This window comes from Apium graveolens, chromosome 6 (assembly GCF_009905375.1).
Source record: "Apium graveolens cultivar Ventura chromosome 6, ASM990537v1, whole genome shotgun sequence".
NCBI classification, from domain to species: domain Eukaryota; kingdom Viridiplantae; phylum Streptophyta; class Magnoliopsida; order Apiales; family Apiaceae; genus Apium; species Apium graveolens.
In genome coordinates this window covers 53,824,818-53,844,724 of record NC_133652.1, presented here as the reverse complement: position 1 = coordinate 53,844,724, position 19,907 = coordinate 53,824,818, and the positions used below count along the sequence as shown (strand labels likewise).

Here is a 19,907-nt window from a genome sequence, read left to right as displayed (position 1 = left end):
TTCTTTTCTCACAAACTCACCTTCATTTTCTTCATACCAATAAAACCATGGTCAACTACAACATATTTTTGAACTATGAAACATTCAACATGGAGCTGAGCTGTGAAGCCTGGCAGCAGGAATGGCACGTCACTGCCATTCCTGATGAGATTTGGGACTCGGTTCCCCAGGAGGTTCTCACCCACCTCCTGTTCTTTTACCTAGACTACCATCGCCATCTGGAGCGATTGGAGGAGGAAAGACTGGAAGCTCTCCGCCAGCAAGAGCGAATCATCAGACTCGCTATTCTTTTTGTCGAGAGTAGGCAGAAGAAATAACTTATTTTCTTCTTCCTGTTTTTCTTCATCGTCAGCCTTGCCCTGCTTCTTGAGCTAGGACTAAGGCTGTTGATGTTAGGTTTAGAAGCTTAGGACAATCTTGTAAAGTTCTGATGTAATTTAAATTTCATGAATGTAATCTCTTAATATATTAATGGAATTTCTACTTTTTGCAAGTTTTTGTCTCTGAGTTGTTTGTAATTTAAATGCACTGATAAATCTTGATATATCCATATTCTGATGACCATTTCCATTTTGATTTAAATTAAGTTCTGATCTTACAATATCAATACTTATTTACATGATTTAATTTTGGTCATTCTCATACTTGAATTTCTTCTCAAAAATATTGGTGTTGCAGTGAAAAATAATTGAATAAGTGGGAACAGTTTCAATTTTGAATTAAAACTGATTTACCTCGATTAATGGAATTACTGGGTAAGTGGAACGGTTTTTCCTTGAAAAACTGCAAGTGGGTAAGTAATGATTACTGTTTTCCCGTGCCCATTAACTATTCATTATTACTGCATGTCTGACAGGTGTCCAACGTTTATATTTTTTCCAAGTATAAGTAAGACAGAGAGAAGATTTTCCAATCTTTTATTTACTTTTACACTTTATCTCTCTTTCTTTGCTTTTACTCTCTTTCATCTCCTGACGTTTGTTTTTCATACAGACATTTTCTCAAACACCTAACAGACAACTCTTAATTTTCGATTTTTCTCATGGCACCTAAGGATTTGATCATTGATGGAGCTAAGTTCGTTCCAAATAACTATGCTGCAATTCTCGATCATGCTGAAGCTCCGTCTGAGTTGCATTTTTTGCAAGATCTTCTTGCACACAGTGAAATTGGGTATGCATTGACCCAGCCTTCAGTCTTTTTAAGCCAACAAGTTCTGACGTTTTGGCGGACTGGGCACTTTGATAATGGTGGTACACATGGTACTCCCAGTATTGTTTTCGAAGTGGATGATTCTACACATGTGGTAACTCCTGGTACAATTCGCAAGGCCCTACATTTACCAGAAGGATGTACTTTTTCAACCCCGTAGGAATCAACTCTTCAAGAGTTAATGGCCAGTTTGGGGTATGAGCAGAGTTTGGCAAAGCTTGGGCAGTTGAAACGGGCTCATATCAGAAAGGAATGGAGCTTCTTCTTCGACTGCATCACTAAAGCTTTTGGGAATAAGTGTTCCAACTTTGATGTCATTCCTATAATGAGTCAGCACATCGGGTATGCTATCATTCACCAAACTCATTTTGATTTTGCAAATGATGTGATAGGTTTTATTAGGGATAGGATGACAGAGGATAGGAATGTTGTCTACTTTGCTAGATTCTGTCAGCTTATATATAATTTTTATTGTGCTGATGAACCCCAACCTACCACTGACTTAACTCCACCTTTCAAAATTGCAAAACGAGCCTTTAATGACCTGGTAAATGCTGACACTAAGAAAAAGGTGGTTAGACCTTTACAGATTCCTCAGTCTGTAAAACAGATCTTTGCAAATGCTGATCCTCAAATCTATAGCTCTATTTATCCTGATGTCCACCCTACCACCACCTCCCAAACACCACATCAACCATCAGAACATACCACTCATCCATCTATACCTCAACCATCCCTCAGAACATATCTCAAATCATATCTCTCAACTTCACAGACAACTCAACCTTCATCCTCAGCACCTACTGTGAAGCCTTCATCTTCCAAGTCAAAGAGGACAAAGACTGTTCCTCAAACACCTCAGAAGAGAAGGAGGATTGTTTTGAAAGATGAGTCTGATAGTGAGGAACAGGTTTCTACATCAGAACCTGTTGTCAAAGAAGCTGAGAAAGTTTCTTATCAGAAGGATTCTGAAACAGGGGGCTCTAAGCTTCTCAAAAGGCTTAGAAGAATGACTTCTGCTGAAACTCCCAAGGAATCCCCATCTTCAAAGAGATACCAGAAACAGAGAGCTAAAATGCCAGTTTCAGATGATGAGGAAGCAGCAGCTAAGGAAGGAGATCAGGAATCTCTCATCTCACAAGAACAAGAATCTGCTGAAGCCACTGCTTCTCCATTAACTCCACCTCATGAAGCTGTTACTGAAATGGCAAACACACCATTTGTGTCTCCTGTTCACAAGACTGTATCTCCTGTTGATCTAGACACAAGTGCTGAAATTAATATTCAGAACCTGGTTGTGCCTGAAGTACTTTACTTAGAAGCTCCAACATCAATTAATCCATCAACAACACCTGTTACCGATGCTACTCAAACTCCAGAATTATCTACTACACCTTCTCTGCATATAGATGATGATGGTCAGAATATAGGTGAGCAATATGGCTGTTGATCAGAACTTGGAACCAGATCAGCACTTAGAGGATGATGCTGAAGCCTCAATTGCTTCTCATACTGTTGTTTTATCAGAAGATGCTGATTCTGTAAGTTCTGATGCTGCACATGCTGATAATACTGGTGATGCTGCTCTAACTGCAGATGCTGATGAAGCAGGTCCTTCAGGACATGCACCTCAACAAACTGTTCCTAAATCTGAACTAGTTAAGAAGTTTGTTACAAGATAAGCACCAGTGCCTTGGAGTGAAACTCCTGCAGGACATGAGTGGACTAAGGAATGGAACTCAGTTACCTGTGTTCCATCTGTAAAGAATCTTGCTGAGCACTTGACAAAAGCTGATGAGATGTTAATTACTGATGATTTCAAAACACAGCTTCGAGTCACTGCATTGAGTACTAAACATATACAAGGTCTCCATTCCACTACTCATGCAGAGTTACATAAAATTCAGGAAGAATTAATCAAGCAAGAACAAGTTCAGAAACTTGACAAGAAAAAATTCTTCCAACCTACCTTTGACAGAGTTGCTTATATTGAGAAGACTCAAGAGAAACAATAATCTCAGATTGATGAAATTTTGAAAAATCAAGCTTCTCAGCAATCTCAACTTGATGAAATCCAAGATTCAGTGGAATTGCTTGTCTCTCTTCTCTTACCTGCTGATGCCAAAAAGGGGGAGAAAGTAATTAAGTCCAAATGCAAAATTGATAAGACACTGAAGGGGAAGGATGATGAAAAAGATGACCAAGGAACCTCTGGAAGGGGTGGAGGTCATAGCCAAGGTAGAGGTTTCTCATCAAGAAAAGCTGAAATCACAAGTCACAAGACAAGTTCTGATACTGGAAAAAGAATTACTTCTGCTACTGGTAAAATGATAAGTTCTGATAAACTTTTAGATCTTGATGAAGAAATGTCAAGACAGTTATTTCTTCAGGAAAATCCAGGAATGGACTTGGAGAGTCTAATGGAAGAAGAAGCCAGACTTAAATCAGAAAAAGTCAAATCTAAATCTGAAGCTTATGGTAAAAAGAAACTTCCAACACTCAAAGGCATTGTGATAAAAGAAAGAACAAATCCTGAAGCAATCATGGCTAAATCACAACTGCAGATAGATCCAAGGTCCAAGGGCAAAGAGAAAGTTGACGAACCTATCAAGGTTTATATACCTCCTGTGAATGAAGAAATTACTGATGAAGATGCTGATCTTGCTCTGACTTCAAGAAAAGTTTTTAAGACAACCTCTGACATGGCTCAAGTTGTTCAGAGTCAAGAAATAGTTAGTTCTGATAAATCAAAGACACTCCTACCAGGATTCACTAAAGCCAAACAGACTCAACCTTTGAAGACTGCTGCAAGTGGTTTTGAAGCAATAGTGGTTACTAGAAAGGAAGCAAGAGATAAAACTGGATTGGGAAGTGCTGATGAAAGAAGAATACATAACACTACCAATGATCCAACTTCCTTAAGTGAACCAGGTATTTGAGCAACTCCTGAGAGATTGAATCAACTGGAATCTGTACAAATGGTTTACCATACCTACTTGAAAGAACACATCTTGTTGTACTTCATGACATATGGCAGGGTTTATCATATAAGGGAAAATGCCATTCCACTGAAGTATTTTGAAGAACTGGAGCATGTATTATTCTTACTTCAGGTGAATGACAGAATAACAGAAAGTGCTGCAAACTATTTGAAGAATCAGATTCAGAGACAGAAAAGACTTTACTCTGTTAAGTCTGACAGCACATATCTTCCAAAGTACAGAGATCACAAGGGTGATATAGTTGAGATGAAGCCCAACACTGTCAAGATTATAACTACTTTTCTGGGTTACAGGGCTGTGGAATTCAATCTTGAGTCTGATAAGGCATATTTGATCAGACTGGATCAGGATATAAGAAAAGCTAGAATTAATGATCTCAGGGCTGCAATCTTTCAAATTGGTGAAGATACTGCAGAACTTAAAGATGCTAAAAGGAGGATGATTGATGAACTCAGATATGCTGAGAGATGTTTGTTGAAGAACTATCTCAGAACAACTCCTGACATCAGAGAGATCAGAAGATGAAGCCAAGTCAAGATCTACAACTGCTTAAATTCTTATATGAATACAGACTGAAGTTGTTATCAGAAGTTAAAGATTGGTAAAGTTTTAAGGACTGTAAGTTGTAGTTATCTAGTCAAATTCTCATGCATTTGTACTTAATGTTTTTGACATCATCAAATATCTGTTAAACTTGTATATTATGCTAATTTACAAGTTGGGGGAGATTGTTAGATATATTTGATAATGTCATGGCTAATGTGATTTATGTTTAGTTTTCAGATCTTACTTAAACAGGTTAAATCAGTACTTACTGGAAGTCAGGACTTAAGGATATCAGTACTTATATTATCAGGAGATAATTATCAGAAGATGGATATTAGAACTTAAGTACTGAAGGACGTTCAGATAAGGAAAGCAGCTGGTTAAGGAAAGAAGATCGAGACAAACATAAGAAGAGATATGCATGAAGAAGGAATTCTATGAAGAATAGAATACTTGGAAGAAAAGATATCTGATTGATATATTTTAGGAAGCAGAATTATATTCCATATCAATTAGCGATTATCTTGTAACTGTGTAGTATATAAACACAGACATAGGGTTTACACTATAAGTGTTATCACAATCGAGAAGATTATTCATTGTAACCCTAGCAGCTCTCGTGATATTTGTTCATCACTGAGAGAGAACAGTTCCATACTGTAACAGAGTTTATTATTTCAATAAAGTTTGTTTTCTGTTACTTGAGTTATTAAAGTTCGATTTGATTGTACTATACACTTTATTCACCCCCTCTACAGTGTGTGTGTGACCTAACAAAATTGATAAAAGTAGCCACAGCACATAACCAAAAAAAAATCGTACTTAGTATCTCCAACTTTTTGAGCGGGAGTTATACATGTAATTAAAATTAGTTTGTGGGTGCTAAAAAGTCAGTTAGTTAAACACCCTTGTTATTTGCACAATATTGATAATTAAATTATTCTCATTACCCATGGCTTAATAGAATCAAGAAGGGATCTAGAAATTGCATTTCAGACATTATTACTTTCCTGGGTAATTACATTTGTTATTTCCAGCTTCATCTACTAGTCCAGAAGTGTGTCCCAACCAGAAAGCCGAAACTATAGCTAAGATTAAGACAAAAACAGGAAGAGTTGTGGCTTCCAGGCCCGAACTGATTCCAGCAATGATGTTAGTTCCATGCCCTGTAGAGTTAGAAAGAGACAATTTTGGGATCTCGACATCTCAAAATCAATCCGACATCCTAATTCACTTTAAGTCATTTGTAATATCAAAACACTAAAAACATAGATGCAAAATTAAGGCAAATGCAAATCATAGACACTAATTCAACATAATCAAAATCATAACATCGGATTAAATTACAAAAAAACACAAATATCAAAACAAAAATTAAACAAAAGCATTGATCATAAGTCATACCAGAAGTAGAGATGGACCCATGAGTCTTTCCACCATTTGTATCAACTTTCTTAATTGCAATAACCTTCAATCTATTATATTGAAACAAAGAAACCCCATTACCAATTTTTGATTCTCTTGTCTTAAATAAACAAGAAAATAAGCAAAAAAATAATTAAAATATGCAACATTCTAACAAAATATCCAGATCATTTTAAGTAACCATCTCAGTTACTGGAATTTATGTCAAAATATGAAACATTTAGCATGTAAAAAAATGAACAAGACATGCCTTCAGGTGGCAAATTCGGATAATACTACTCTAACTAAGAAGTAAAAGTGTACAAATTAAACTAACACAAGTCATACCCCTAAAATAAAAAATAAATACAGCAAAATGATATAAAAGAATCAGAACTCAGAACCCTAAAATTCAAATGTGATGAAATTGTGATACCTTTGATTCAAATTTTAGTGAATTAAATTAGGACTAACTAGGGAAGTTAGTTTGCGTAGTAGAGAAAATCCTGAATCTCAAAATCGCATCAGAGAAGAACACGAGCCGATAAATCCTCAAATCCCACACCGAAGAACACAAAACAATTGAAAATTCAAAATCAATTAATTGTACATATAATAGAACTCGTAAAATCGAAAATATAAATAAAGCCAGATAGAATTGTCAGAGCAAGGAGACTAAGCCATCAATCGATTAATTGAGATCGATTAATCGCCATAGATCGAAAGACAAACAAAGAGGCTAATGGTTTTACTTAGAAATGGGGATAGAGGATAGGGTCAGGGATATATGCCTTAGAGGGCTTGATTTTTCATTTAGGCGGAATTTTTACCGTCGTTCAAATTTTTTATCTGGTAAAATGTGAACTATATTAGTTATTTTATATTCTGTTAGTTTAATTTTGATTTTTTTAAAGGAATTAATATAAATAAAAAATATAATATATTATTGATCATGTTTAAAATAATATAATTTATAGTTTTTTATATTATCCAGTTTACTACTTTAATTTTATTACAATATTTATATGCAATGTTAAAATATGCAATATTTTATGTTTTAAAGGAAAAAAGCTTTAACATAAACGTATAAGTTCTATAATATTAAAATAATCTAATATATAATAATATAAATATAATATAATTTTGAATAACATTTTAATAATTAATATTAAAATTTTATATTTTAGACATTACAATATAACATAATTTTAGAAATTAATACTAATTTATAATAATATTTTCACTTTAATATTTTTAAAAAGTAAAAAAATAACTAATGTAACACCAGGTGCTGGTGTTAAATGTTATGCAACACCGGCATTCTATGTAACACTAGTTATATAGTTATTGTAACATTAATTTAGAAGTGTTACAATAAGACAAAATTTTCTTAGCTAACGTAACACTTACATTACAGTAGTCCATTTATGATGTAGTGCTAGTATATAAATCTAACAATCCTTCCTCATAGTTTGATTACGCACATGAGTGAGGATAACCAAACCAAACCGAAAAATGGTACCAATTATACCCATTCCATTTATTTTAATTTAGTATGAATTATGAAAAACAGGATAGTACCAAGGATACCAAATTGATTATCAAAATTTCGTCCATAATAACGTGGCTTGGATGACTGGGTAATTTGGGAATTTAAATATTTTTATTGGTGAAATTTATGTGAATGTAAGGTCCATTATTATTAATTAATTTATAGCCAAACCACGATACATGCCGTTTGGGATCCACTTTGCGTATCAATTTGAGATTTCTAAAATTATTCTTAAAAATACGACCCAATTACATTAACTATTTTTTTATACAGGAAATTGCATTAACTGCTTTTAAATATATTTTAAATATGACTTTTGATTAATTTATATATAAAATATACTTTAACTTTAGGAAATATTTAAACTTCAAACTTGATGGTAGGAGGGGGAGTGACAACATCACCCGTGATTTGAACTTGGTGAGGTAAAACATCAAAATATTCGAAAGTGGCCCAAAAGAATTTCATATCTTCACACTTAAAAACTCAACGAACTACCAGATTACCAGTCTGAAGCAGATAAATTAACTAAAAAGATTGTACTACTATTATTTCTAGCAAAAAAGAACAAATCCTTTCTCTACAAAAATACACGGTTGGCTCGCCTAAGGTGAAGTTGGTGGGAGCATAATAACGAAGCATTAGTTAAGTGGGACCAAAAACAGTGGGACCTTTGCATATGATTGCCAGTAAACTAATAACACGGCTACTGTAGGGTCCATACCACAGACATGCGGCCATGATCATCCATGCGAACATGCATGTAATAGCACTAATCTATCAAGTAAATATGGCCGATCCATGGTAACATGGAAAAACATGCATCATTATGATGTGTGCAGGGACGGTTTAGGGGACACCAGACAAAAGATATCTTTACATTTTTAAAATTTTAAATGGGTATTTTTTTATATTTTCAGAAAAGTTAATGATGAAAGAAGATAAAATTTGATTTTACTAAATTTATGTCTCAATACCCCTTACTAGATTCTCTTAGTGTGTCGCCAATTTTTTATAATAAGAGATTTATTTTTTTGCTGTCAAATTAAAAAAAAAAGTTTATTAATTATGAATCAGTCACTCCCAATTTTTCTGAAAAAACAAAAAACTCTATGCAACCTTAGCAATTAAAAGATATTTTCTAGCTGGTTAATAACGTTTTTTTAATAAATGATAATTGCAAATCATAAGTAAAATGCGTTTGAAAAAGAAGATTTAAACTAATTTACATAATGTAACTAGCACATTCGACATAAATTAGTAGATATTCGATAAAAACAATTACTTTGCATACTGTGCTTAGCACATTTGATAAAGATTAGCAGTTACGTCAAAAAATTACTTAAATTAAATAGGTAATTGTTGCTTTAATTTGAACAAAACACGTGCTAGGTTCAAATTTGCATTGGATATTACTTGTTTTCGTTTTTTTTTTTTTAAATTTGGGAGTAAGGTATTAATAATGTATATATTCAATGCTAATGATTTTAAAATCTCAAAATAGTATTAAAAAAAAACCTTTTTCAGGATCTAAAATGGATCAAAAAATCACAATTATTAAATTTATTTTTATGAGAAGTTGAACCTGAGTATAACATTCCACGTGAACTAAGCTGAGTGGAACCAATTTTCACCAAACGAATGGATACGTTGGTTACAATAATTTAAAATACATTTAAGGAGTTTACCAACGATCTTTAAACAAACAAAAGACAAACAAGCTTTTGCATACTCATTCTGACTTGACAGAATAATTACCTGGTCCATTCAAATAATGTGGGCTATATAAATCATAATGTGCTACCCCCACATTATTGTGCTTCTTATGGTGTTTCATTATTTTTGTCAATTAAGTAGGCCAACATATATAGAAAGATGAAGAAATTTTTGTGTTTCTTTGGAGGAAAAACAAATAGAAATTAGGCAAATTGATCAGGACTAAGGAGACCTCACAATCTAACATGAAAAGCAGCAGAGCAGAGTGCTAAACGAGTTATAGACGGGAACCATATGATACAAATCACACCGAATATTCGACTGGAAACTCCAGCCATGACACCTTAAGCATAACTCCATTTACTGTAAAATTGATCACAAAGGATAACCGGATAAGCAGTGGTAGGTGCTAGTGATAGAAATGCAGGATGACAAGTTGATTTTTGGGATAAGGTAGACGAGTACGAAGATCACATTAACCGATAGCAACACATCACAACTTAGTTCAAATCATATGAAGTATCCAGAGGGTATTTTATATATAAGATGTGTTGTCCCATTTTTTATTTTCAGGAGGGATGGTTTCTCACTTCTTCCCCACCACTAGTTACATTAAACTTTAAATACATTATGTCTCCATCCTGGACCACATACATCTTCCCTTCCTGTTTATACTTCCCTGCAGCCTGGAAATCAAAGGATGAAGTTTACACCATCTTTTTTTGCTTAAAACTATTTTTTATGGTTTTCGATGTAAGATGATTATTTTCGGACACAGCAAGTTGCAAACGAGAGAAATACCTACACTGCAGCAAGTGAACATGATGATGCCAATATCAAACGCAAGAGAAGCTTGTCAATCCAAGATTTGGAATAATAAATCATAAAGTTAATAACTTTGAAATAAAACAGTGGACATGGTCTTTTGTAACAAACTGTAAGAAAGATTATATAAAACATCATATCAAAGATTCAAACAAATGAATTAATACTATAATGTTTACAATATTTAAATTGATAATCAAGCAGATATTATACCTCGTCAGGACCTGCGGTAAAAAAGGATATGAGATTGATGGCCGAGAATCCAGTTTGATCTTTGGAAGTGCACTGCATCCCAGTTTATCTATGTCAGCTTCACTATTTAAAGAGCCATCTATGGCCATTAAAATAGCACTTTCCATAAACAATTACAATTTCTCCATAGCTAGCACCATACTGAACTAACCTTTGCAACTCTTTCTCCATGCAGTATTTTGCAGCTTCGTCTGGAGGCATATCAGCAAGATTTCTTTCTAGCACACAACTGAAAGGGATCATATTTTCACCCCATGCTCCTGCACCCTAAACATATATAATAAAGTGTAACTGACCAGAAGCTGATTATAGAACATATTGATATATTATTTTATCCAATGTCAGGATCCTAAACTTGATAGCAGCTCCGAGAACATGGTAATAATTGTTGGTAATAACTACATGAAAACTGCACATGTATCAGAAACTGATATTAAAGAAGCACATTAATCTTCTTATAATTTTGTTCTCCTCGTTTATTAGATAAAAAAAGAGACAATTAAGATAATATACAGATTAGGAATTACACCGAAGTCATTAGGATAATAATCCTTCCAAGAAGGAACTGAACTTGAAGCATTATAGAACCTTAGTGAGTGGTCACACGTTTTCTACATTGGCCTGATAAAAAGATCGGCATAACCTGAACAAAATGCCGGACAGCAAAATATATTTATTTTTGTTGAAGCATTATCCTAAATCAGGATAAAATCATTGCAGAGCTAAAACATCATTATCAATCACTAATCCCCCACTAAAATTTGTTCAACTTTATAGACCACGGCATAAAGCCCTCAACCATGGTCTTGTTTATTATTGATTTTTTTTTCATATCTTTTTTCTAAATATATATATTGTCAGACAAGCACATATAGACTCCTTTAACTAATCACATACTTCTGATTTCAGATAGCCAAAATCCTTACATGCTTAAATAAATGGCCTGCAAAAGAGGGCTGCGCTTTCTTTTCTCTTGACGTTTTCATATATTTAGATCTAGTAACTTTTATTCCAAACATTAATACATCCTCTTACAGCAGCTCCGATGCTGCCCATTTGAGTGTCTCGAGACACGTGAAATGACTCGGGCAGCTTATTTTGGGCTTACCATGCATTGGAGCAATGAGGAAAGAAGTGGTCTTGGCCATCAAAGTGGGCATTGGCCATTTCATTAATTTTTATATTTTATTATTACTTTACTGATTAATGCATTAAAAGATGTTTAAGAATTATTTTTTTATAACATTCTAAACTAAAATTAATTAAATAGAACCTACTATCAATTAGACTAGGACTTTTCATTGGAGTTAATTGACCATTTTTTTAAGATGACCGCATTTTGATGAGTTGGCCTGTAAAAGGACTTTGATGCTGGTGGACGTCCACTGGAGATGCTCTTAGACCCTCGCTAACCCAACTCTAAATATGTACATTTACACCATTTTGGTGTAAAACTATTATGCAACTCAACTCTAAAAATTACACCATTTTGGTATCACACCAAAAGTTGCACCAAATTTATTGTCACACTAAATTTTTTGAGTTTTTGTATATTTCCATGTTGCCCTTGTAATCCTTTACTAAAACAAATATGTTCCATTCGTATCCCACCACTTTATTACTTTTAACTTTACTTTTGTACTTTAATAATAAAATAATCTATATAGTACAAGATTGGTGTAAAATTTAGTGTTGGTGAGTTGGAGTTGAATTTGAAAATAATGTAATTTTTACAATATCTTAATATAAAAATTACACCAAAATAGTGTAATGGGTTGAAGATGCTCTTAATACTAGTTGGGTAGCATTGGCATTAGTACTGGACTACTAGTTATAATTTATATGAGAAACACTGCAGAAAGTAACCATAACTGAACAATAGTATGTCATAAACATAAACATACCAAGCATGGATCTTTGGAAGAAAATTGTTCTTCTTTCTCTGATAATCTCTCTCACTCACATTCACCTGCAAACAAAGTAATCATTTCTGTTCGTGTGATTGCAAACTTGTCCAATGCACATTATAATGTGCCTACACAGATATGTGAGAGTAGAGATATGAACACACATGTGTATGTATGTTGTGAATTCTTGTAAGTTGTAACACAACTGCAACAAGTTTAGAAAGATAACAGCTGTACATTGAATTCAAATTTACATACAGGCATATCTCCAGCCTGAATATGAGGATATTTTTATAATCATTTCCTGTAATCAGATATCAGACGTGTAGTGTGACAATATCTAAAAACTGGAAAAACTGTAAGGGACAAGGAGAATTCAGGCTTAATTTTCAAAGAGGTTTTCAACTAATCAAACAATACTACAAGAAGAATCCAATCTTTGTTCACCATAAATACTATTCAGAAATCAGAATCCGGACATTTCTTCTTACTGAAGCCTTAAACTGTACATTGCAACTTACAGTATACAATATTCATCCGGAGGATATATATAAAATCTGGGATGGAGCTTAAAAAATTATTCACTTAAACAGTATCAGATTGAGGATGATGATCAATTTTGGCAAAAAGAAGAAAATAGAATTACTAGTAGGATGTTGTGTAATAGATAGGACATGCCTAATTATTGTCAAAGGTATATAATATCAATTTCTAAATACACAAAATGAAGAAACACTATCAACAAATCATTATATATGTGTTTTAGTAGAAGTTTATAAGCAGTGCCACAAACTCATTGCTAAATTTACTTTTACTTGGCGATGGAAAACTCACCAAGTAAACCACAGGTTTGGCTGTCAGCAATTGAAAAGTAATTTAATATCTCGATTTCAGCAGCTTTCCATATTCCTAATCGCACATCCTTTTCCTCCTCGAGCCAGCTTTTGACCTGAATTATTTTAAATGCAGGTGTGTTGACTTAAGTTTTCTTTTTGACTGAAAACAAGTTAAGGTACTAGCCCTTTAATTTCGAATGAAGTCTTAGTTAAATTATTTTCCACGTCAAACCACAGCTAACAATATTTTGCGCAAATGGTAGTTTAATAAAAACCAGAGCAATTACCTTTAATCAATTTACATGTTAGTGCAAGTCAAGAACACCTACTTTGTCAGTTAGTTGATGTACTTGGTTACTAGAAGCAAAATATATGATAGTAGTATGATGGTAAATGATTAACGATTCAAGTAATCAGATATGTTGATGTAGATGGGAAAAAGCGGCCTGATGACTTCTCTGAATTTAAATAGCTGCATCCTTTTTTTTGTAAAATTCAGAATAAAGGGTACAATTTTTAAGCCCCATCCCTGTATATTGGTATGTGTAGCCCAGTGAGCAATGGATGGGAAAAGAGTTTTTAAGAAGACTGAAGATAACAGAAGAGACCATGAGTTCGTAAAAACCTGGCAACATATCTTATAAAAAATTAACCAGATATGGACCTACATAATTCAAGACAAATGCCAGAGGAATTATAACTGTGCTAACTAAGTTCCATATTCTCGTCAAATTTGAATGCCATCAGCAACGAAAAGAGAAACAATGGCTGGCTTCGTAAAAAAACATTCATCCAATCAAGCAGTAGATTTACTATTGCATAAACTGGAACAGAATTTCAGTGCTAAACAGCAAAAATTGTGAGAAATCAATTTGGAGCAACTGTTTTAGCTACGCATAATTCAGAAAATCTGTCATGTCAAAACTTAAGCGACCTATATGTAAGGTAAGCATTTGAGAAAAAACATTCCAAGTCTTTGGACCATAAATTAAAATATTAAAGATGTATCGCTCGATAAGAATGTCAATCTCACAAACCTTAAGCCACAACTCATGCTCTACTTTTAATTTCTTGTCATTGCTCCTCTTCATGCTCTTCTCCACATTCTCTAATCTTCTTGCCATGAACTCAAGCTCCTTGAGTTACAAAAATTGTACCATTAGTTTTAACTTTTACATAAAAAGTAAAATTGATAGTCCCAAAAACTTCAAACCAATGGTTTATCTATTCCAATTGAAACAACTGCAATAATCTGCTACACTTTCCTTATAGGAACTATGGGGGATTTTTCACAGAAAACACAGTACATGGTAACAATTATAACAAATATGTCAAGAACAAGTCCTTGGATTGAACAAGGAAAGCTTAAAAAGCAATCTTATTATCAAACTCCTCATCTCTAAAATGTTTCATAGTATTAAAGGCCATTTCTAATCTGCAGTAAATTCTACCAGAAATCTCAAAAGGGACATGGATGTCCATCATATGGCCAATTAAATGCTTGATAGAACTATAATTATCTAACTCCATATTTCCATTTAGTAATGCATATAAGCGGAACCCCGCTAAGTAAAAGTCATTGAACTAAAGAAAGCTTCGAACCTTCTCTTATGGAAAGAACCATGCCAATAATTTAGTCAAAATTAAACAGGATGTGGACGCATGCTATAATTAATGAAAAATTCCGACGTTGAAAATTCCTGACCACCATGAAACAACTAATGTAGTCCTTAATCTGTATCCTACATATATTACCTACATTAAAACTGGATTAAAGGTCGCAACATGGTGCACAAGACTGCCACGTGACCAGGGATTCAAGGAGAAGGTCCTAATGCATCCTACTCTCTTTCTCTCCCCCCCCCCCCCCCTCGATCCCTCCCTTCCTCCCTCCCAGTTGAATACATTACAAAACTGAGCAGAAGTTGCTAATCCTATTTTCAAAATATGAAGGTATATAATTGCAAGTCTTTATATCAATTGTTCAAACAAATCATTTTGGCACGCATAATACTACATGGTACATGTACCACTTAATTAAAAGCAGTACAATTATTCTGATGTTTCTTATAACTGGGTGCAATCATAGTACATCCTCTCACAAACTTAGCACTTATACAACATCTAATCTTTGAAAGGGAAAGTTTGTCTGTTTCTATGTTTCATCGTAAATACCAAAATTACTAAAACATTACAAAAGTTACATTTGTGATTTGGTTTTAACAACATTGAGCAAATTCAATGGAGACGACGATGTCAGCCCTATCAAGATGCATTAAATACTTACATATTCGCCTATTTAAGTAATCATGCGTTCTTTGACAATGAACATATATTACGTAGAACTATATGCTGAAGAATTTAAGAGATGGCTTTTCAGGGTTATTCAAGCCAGAGTTCCTATGGATAAAAATTACCTTGAGCCGTAGTTCTTGACTAATGGTCTCTATCCCTCACGGGATCCACAATGTCATCAACATGTGTAGTTTCTGGATCATCAAAAGCACCTATAACAAAAGAAAAACAATTGAAAAGCAAAAGCACCAATTACCAGGGCTGATATTTCAAAATTTTCTAGTTAAGCAGTATATATATTTCAAAATTTTGGAAATTACACTTCATACCTGCGCACTGTCCAGAAACCTATTGATAAACAAAAAAAATGTGAATTAAAATTACATGGTCGGCCCATTATACATGCTGGCTTGGTAGTAATCACATAAGAGAACAAGGGAGGGAAAGGTCGGTCGGGTACATTTATACATATTCAATCATCCAATCATCAAACGCGAATGCCTACTCGTGTGATACCAAATATTGCTAAATTAATATTTTTTTTAAAAAAAGACAAGCTAGTATCGTTCATAATAGAGAAGGGTAAAAAAAAAGTAGAAACAATTTTGGAATCGAGGAGCTTATGCAATTTTCATAATAGCAATTCCTAATTCGCTAAAAAAAGCCACGCAATATATTGTCAATTAAGTCCCAAACCCGACTGCTTGGTTAATTATATAATTGGCAAAGCCATTTAAACCTCTCATCCGGAATGTACACTCGGGCCTCATTGGGTTCAATGGTACAGAAGGGGTAGTTCTCTGCTGGTATTGACAATTTTGTTGAAAAGACTAGATTTGCCTACATTTGGCATCCCAACCTGAATCGAAAAAATGTTAAAAATAACAAATTTTTGATGCAAATTGCTGAAAATACCCATTCTGGAACTGGATGACTGAAAATACCGTTTCGAATACGCATTTGTCATTTGGGTATCGTGTTTTGTACTAGATACGCATTTGTCAAATGGGTATCCAATTTATTTTTTTTATTTTTTTAAAAATATGTAGTTAAAAAAATCGAAGTAAATCGTAATTCAAAAATTTCACCGTATAGTTCAGGTTATTCATGCACCTAATTATTTACTTATATAAATCCGACATGTTAACTAACTAATACGATTATTTTAAAGTAAACCGACGTTTGGATATTCACCAACAAATAAAAATTGAAGGGAAATAAAATTTACAGAAAATAAAAATTAATTTTTGTTAGTTCAGATTTTATTACATAAAATTTTAAAAATAATTGTATAATTTTCTAGTGAGTACCAAAATTTAGGACATAAACATGGTTTGCTTATTAATATAGATAGTTGATAACTCGTGTCACACGCGGGCCGAGACTAAAAATATCGAATTAATATTTATAGAGAATTATTCATAATCCGTGCAAAATATGAAATAAAATTAATATATTAATATCAATATTAAATTGGTACTTGCAAAAAATAGTTATGTGGTTAAAAAGAATCGAATCAGTTATGAAATTTTCCACTATAATTCTAGTTTTGTATTGTATTACTTGATATAATAATCTAACATATAAGTTTTATTTTTGTGAAACGAATTGTATCTCTATGTTATAAACCAAATATCTTTTCAATAGTAATTTAATATTAATTAATATAATTTGATAATTATCTTATAATTAGCCTTTTCAATATAGTTTATTTAATATTACTAAATTATCGATAAAAATTAATTTATAAATTACAAGTAAATAGATGTTATTAAATTTAATTTAATATTACTTAATAATCTAAATACAGCCCATAAATTTTTTACTGTTAAAATATATTTTTTAATTTAAAGTAAATAAACATTGTGATGGACACAAACAAATACAGTCGTTAAATTGATAGTTTTTAGTTTAAAAGTTAATAAATGTTACTAAAGTCATTTGCTATTACTTAATTATTTTTAAAATAATATTATAGAAAATAAAGTTTACAGAGAATAAAAGTAAATTCGTGTTTAATAGTTTACTTTGTAGTTAATAGTTTTTCAAAATAAAAGTAAATATATGTTATTTTATTTAATTTAACGCAACTTAATAAATTTTTAATATAATTTATAAATAAGTTTTACAGAGAATTGAAGTCAATTTGTTTTGTGTTAAAAACAAAATTTATTGGAAATAAAAGTCAACTTATATCAGGTAAATATCAAATTTGGTACTTACTTTTAGCACCAAATTATATATGGTTTCGATTATTAATAAAGAGTATATAGATAGATTCTAAAAATTCTTTTTTTCGAACAAAAATTCAAATATTATTATTTTTTTTAAAAAAAAATATTTTTTATGAAAATATGCTTAATATTTACCTCGTACAAAAAGCATAGTGGACAAAAAAATATTTGTCGTCCCAATGAATTGTAGGGAGTAGTACGAGCACTACCCTTTTCATATTAGTTTTTTTTACCTAGCTTATATATCTGGGTACGTCGGTTATTTTAAATTTTTTTTATATATATTTTATTCTGAATTTAAATTATTAAAATTTTAAAAATAAGTAATCTCCATATGTATGTTTAAATTAATATAATTATATGTATGTTTATTAAAATAAATTTGTAAATAGTTAGTCTTATCAAAGTAAAATATAATAATAAAACTTGTGAAATGAGAAGTCCTGGTATATATGTTTAAATAAAAATATTTTTTTAAAAAGCAAGTCTAAAAATGTGTTTAAATTAAAATAATCATATATGTTTTAATTAAAATAGGTTGGTAAAATAATTAGACTTGTTTAATTTAGAATAAATTTGTAAAATAACTAAACAAATTAAAATAAAATTTTAATAAAGAAAATGCAATTTAATTAATACTAATTTGCCCTTTGCAAGTCAAAAATTGTGGTTGAATCTCATTGTGATCCCATGACTTTTAATCTTAAAAAAATGTTGACATTTTGGATTCATTAGGCTGTTTTGTCGTTAATTTAGATGTTATGTCAGTTATTACCTGAAAATAATTTAAGTGAAACTTTGCTCAAATCTTACTTTAACTCCATAATATTCTTACTGTAAATTTTTAATGATTACATTATTTTTTATTTATATTATTAAAAAATAATCATGTCCTATTATATGTTACGTTTATATTAGTATTTCAAAAATAAACCAATAGATAATTTGTTCCTTAGACATTATTTTTTATTTTATTTGTATCTTAATTCCGAAAAGTCAAATTTATAAATGTTACAATTCACTCAAAACATGAAATAACAATTAATTTAGTGGTGTCAACATCACCTAGTAGAAGATGATATTCAACAATCACGAGGCTGAAGTGTGATATGGAAGTTAGAGATCCCTCATAAAACCAAAGTTTTCTTATGGAGGTTTTGTCGTAATACGTTGTCAGTAAGAATTCGGCTGAGAAGTAGAGGTATCCAATCTCCAATCATATGCAGTATGTGCACGGGAGAGATTGAGCACTTGCGACATTTATTTTTTGAATGTCAGTTTGCCAGGAGTTGCTGGCAACACATGGGAGTTAGTATAGATAACTGGAATATCGAAGATAGCAGTGAATGGCTCCTTCAAAAACTATCAAGTGGTTCTAAGGAAGAGTTGGTTACTATCTCTACTACACTATCAGGGATTTGGTACAGGAGGAATAAACATATATTTGAAAACAAAGTCATGACACCAGCAGCAACTATGGAAGGAAGCAAAAACCAAATCAAGGAGTGGCAAGAAGTGAACAAAAAACGACATCAAAGAACAACGGTGCGAAGTGTCAGACAAGAAGATAATAGCATATGGAGACCACCTGAACATGGTTGTTTGAAAATAAATGTTGATGCAGCTGTGCCTAGCTCTCAGAATTGGTTCGCATTGGGGATGGTTGGAAGGAATCACAGGGGCCAGTACATGGTTGGGAAGACGTTGAAGATTGAAGGTGAAGTGCCTGTTATTGAAGCAGAGTTGTTAGGTATTCTTGAAGCTCTAACATGGGCCAATGAGCGAACAACAGGGAGAGTGATTATCGAAAGTGATTCTTTGGTTAGTGTTCAAGAGCTGCAGCACCCGAAGGAGAACAGACTGGAGTTTGGCCATATGGTACAGCAATGCAGGGATCTTCTCCAAGGACAAGAAAGATTAGCTGCTAGATTTATCAGAAACAAAGCGAACAGGGTAGCCCATTATATGGCGAGAATGCCCTGTGATGTAAACAGTTTCTGTGATTTTCCATCTCCTCCAAGTCATTTGTTGGAGATACTATTGTCTGAAAGTTTACATAATTAATGAATTTCCTTTGATTCAAAAAAAACAATTAATTTAGTGATTGTATCACAACTATAATTACT

The 19,907-nt window shown here is 32.6% G+C and overlaps 1 long non-coding RNA gene and 1 pseudogene across 1 annotated transcript; both read right to left on the bottom strand.

The window, feature by feature from the left end:
- Nucleotides 1-5,778: 5,778 nt before the first annotated feature.
- Nucleotides 5,779-6,894, bottom strand: LOC141664381 (uncharacterized). Its single transcript, XR_012552002.1, has 3 exons — nucleotides 6,601-6,894; nucleotides 6,165-6,235; nucleotides 5,779-5,926 (listed from the first exon to the last, which is right to left on the bottom strand). It is a non-coding gene; the product is annotated as an uncharacterized LOC141664381 (long non-coding RNA).
- Nucleotides 6,895-9,942: 3,048 nt separating this feature from the next.
- Nucleotides 9,943-16,507, bottom strand: LOC141665065 (obg-like ATPase 1; annotated as a pseudogene).
- Between the last annotated feature and the right edge of the window lie 3,400 nt (nucleotides 16,508-19,907).